Raw genomic sequence first — 3,445 nt, forward strand, 5'->3', positions numbered from 1 at the left:
AGAATTTGCATGATGATGGCCATGTTAATAATGAATTTGAAGGCTTGCATAACCCTAGAGAGGAGAGGAGCATTAGGCAATTAACTCAACCTAATTGGCATGATAATCCTTATGGCTTATATGTTCCTCCTACTAATGTTCAATTTGAAATTAAATCCTCCTTGATTAATGCATTGCCTAAATTTCATGGGTTACCAGGAGAGGATTGCCATAGGTTTTTGCATACTTCCTATTGGTTTGTGATACTATGAAGCCTATGCATGTAAATGTTGATGATGTTCAAGCTAAGGCTTTTGTATTTTCTCTTGAAGGTTTAGCAAAGGAGTGGTATTTCAACTACCCTTCTTATGTGAAAGTGAGCACATGGGCCGAGCTAAGAAGACTCTTCTTAGATAAATTCTTTCCAAATTCCAAGGTCACCAATTTGAGGAAGCAAATCTATGGGGTCCAACAAGGAGAGGATGAGAGTCTCTATGAGTATTGGACTAGATTCCAAGGCCTTTTGGCTAAATGCCCACACCATCAAATTTCTAGTGAGAATTTAGTCCAATATTTCTATGAGGGCTTGATTCCAAGAGACAAAGTTAACATTGATGCCGCTAGTGGTGGATGCTTGATTGACCTCACTTCCTTAAAGGCTTGGGAACTAATTGACAAGATGGCTTCAAGTGGTGCTCAATACTCTACAAGGGAAAAGAGAAATGTGAATATGGTAGGTTCCTCAGTTCTTAATGATTCATATGTGGACTTGCTAGCTGCCAAGATTGGGAGAATGTTGGCTCCACAAATATCTCAAGTGAGCAATGTAAGTACTTCTCAAGCACTTGTCCCTTATTCTTGTACTTTTTGTGACTCACCTATGCATGTAGAAAGCAATTGTCCTATTAAGTTTGAACAAGTAAATGCTATCTACAATGGAAAACAATCCTATGGTGGGAGGCAAGGGCAAGGAGCTTATTCTAATACTTACAACCCTTCATGGAGAGACCATCCTAATTTCTCCTATTCAAATCCAAATGTGGCTTTACAAGACAATCAACAAAGAGGATCCTATCAAAACACCTTTGGCCGTGACCCTCCACCTCATTTGTCTCAAGGTAGCTCTTCTCAAAGCTACAATCCAAGTGGTAATTCTCTTACACCTTCTTCTAATTCTTATAGTGATAGGAGGCTTGTTCCAATTGAGAGTTCTTCTAATTCGAACTCTTCTAATGATGTGAATGTGTTACGTAAGCAGTTGATTGAAATGAACTCTTTGTATAAAAACATGTATGATGGCTTAGGGAACAAGGTAGAGAGTATGGGTAACAAGTGTGAGAACATGAACTCTAAAATTGATGCCCTTACTTCTCAAATGAATATGCTTGCTAACCAATTAAGTGCAGCCAATGCTCAAGCCTCTACATTACCATCCAACACCGTTGCTAATCCTAAAGCTAATCTTAATGCTATCACATTGAGGAGTGGCAAGGAGTTGGGAGAAAGAGTACAAGAAGACAAAAGACAAGGGAAGGCCGAGAAGCCCTCTTTAAATTCTTCAATTGATGTTAATGTTTCTAGTTCTTCTTTTGCTCCTAATGATGCATCTTTTTGTAGAGATGATGAGGATGAAAACATTGAGGAGATCATATGTGAGCAACCACCATCTAAGGTGGAAAAGGGGACTATGGCCGAGTTGTTTAGTAAGGAAAAAGAGGGAGAGGCCGAGCAAAGTGAAACAAGAAAGGAGAGTTCAAGGAAGGAAGAAGGAAAGCAAAGTCAAGAGATTATGAAGAAGCTTCCTTTTCCACAAGCACAAGTGGTCCCTAAGCAAGTAAAGGGACAATTTGATCAAGAGGTATATGATTTCTTCCACAAGATTCATGTTAATGTACCCTTGATGGATGTAGTTAAGAACTTTCCTAAGTATGCCAAATTTTTGAAAGATTGTTGTACAAATAAAAGAAAATTTAGGCCTAATGCAAGGGTACAATTACCCTCATCTGTGAGTGCTATCATGAAGCCTCAACTCCCTATAAAATGTGAGGACCCCGGTTCCTTCACAATTCCATGCAAGATTGGCAACACACATTTTTCTCATGCATTGATAGACTTAGGTGCAGCCATTAATGTTATGCCTCTTTCAATTTATCATGCCTTGAGTCTTGATTGCATGCATAAGACACCTATGATATGCCAATTAGCGGATAGAAGTGTTAGAAGACCACATGGAGTAGTAGAAGACTTGTTGGTTTGTGTTAAAGGTCTATTATTTCCTGTGGATTTCTATGTGCTTGATATGTCAAAAGAAGGGAGTGGGGATGATATTTTGATTTTAGGAAGGCCATTTATGAGGACTGCCCGTACATTGATTGACATGGAAAAAGGTAGTTTGATTTTGAAATGTGGAGAGGATCATGTTATTTTTAATATATATGAAGCAATGAAACATCCTTTTGAGGATTATTCTTTGTTAGGTGTAAGTTCCATTGAGTTATTGCTTCATGATGCTTGTGAGTCTCACATGCTTGATTCTTTCTCACATGTTGATGATGATTTGTCTCTTGTTACTACTACATGTATTGATGGATGTAGTTGTCCTATTTGTTTAGAGATTGATGCATGCTTGAATGATGCAACTACTTCTTCTCATGATTTGTTTAAAATATCTCCTATGCTTGATCTTGAAATGCTTGAGAAGGGTATATCTTCTTGTGTTGTAGGTACTAAAGCCATTAAGGCCGAATCTATGAGTTTTTCTCCACTCGAGCTTGATGTTCTTAGGATTCCCAAGCTATTGGAGGAAAATTCTACACTTTCACATGTCGAGGCCGTGGCTCAAGTCCAAGCACTTGAGGACAAGTTGCAAGAAAAGGGGGAGGCTGTAAAGAAAGAAGAGGAGAAATCAAAAACAAGTGACAAGCCTAAAAGACAAGATAGTACCATGGAATATTCCACCAAATTAGACTTGAAGAAGCTCATTCCCTCTTGTGTAGAGCCACCTACCTTGGAGTTGAAGCCTTTACCATCCAATCTCAAGTATGCATATCTCATTGAGAATGAGAAGCTTCCGGTAATAATTTCTAACTCTTTATCTCTTGAGGAAGAAAATGCATTACTTGATGTGTTGAGAAAGAACATACATGCTATTGGTTGGACTTTGGCTGACATTCCTGGTATTGACCCTATTGTGTGCACACATAAAATTTTTCTTGAGGACAATGCTAAGCCCATTAGGCAACCACAAAGGAGACTTAACCCATTGATTTTAGATGTGGTAAAGAAAGAGGTTGTTAAGCTACTTAGTGCTGGGATCATCTATCCTATAGCTGACAGTGAGTGGGTGTCTCCAACCCAAGTTGTACCTAAGAAAGGGGGGATTACTGTGGTAAAAAATGAGAAAGGAGAGCTTGTTCCAACTAGAGTTCAAAATGCTTGGAGAGTGTGCATAGACTATAGGAAGCTC

The 3,445-nt window shown here is 38.8% G+C and overlaps 1 non-coding gene across 1 annotated transcript; it reads right to left on the reverse strand.

Annotated features, from left to right (window-relative positions):
• Window positions 1–421: 421 nt before the first annotated feature.
• LOC129312213 (small nucleolar RNA R71) lies at window positions 422–528 on the reverse strand. The gene has a single exon (XR_008593465.1). It is a non-coding gene; the product is annotated as a small nucleolar RNA R71 (small nucleolar RNA).
• Between the last annotated feature and the right edge of the window lie 2,917 nt (window positions 529–3,445).

Source organism: Prosopis cineraria, unplaced genomic scaffold (assembly GCF_029017545.1).
Source record: "Prosopis cineraria cultivar Desert tree isolate PC_DT_omini unplaced genomic scaffold, ASM2901754v1 PC5, whole genome shotgun sequence".
NCBI lineage: Eukaryota > Viridiplantae > Streptophyta > Magnoliopsida > Fabales > Fabaceae > Prosopis > Prosopis cineraria.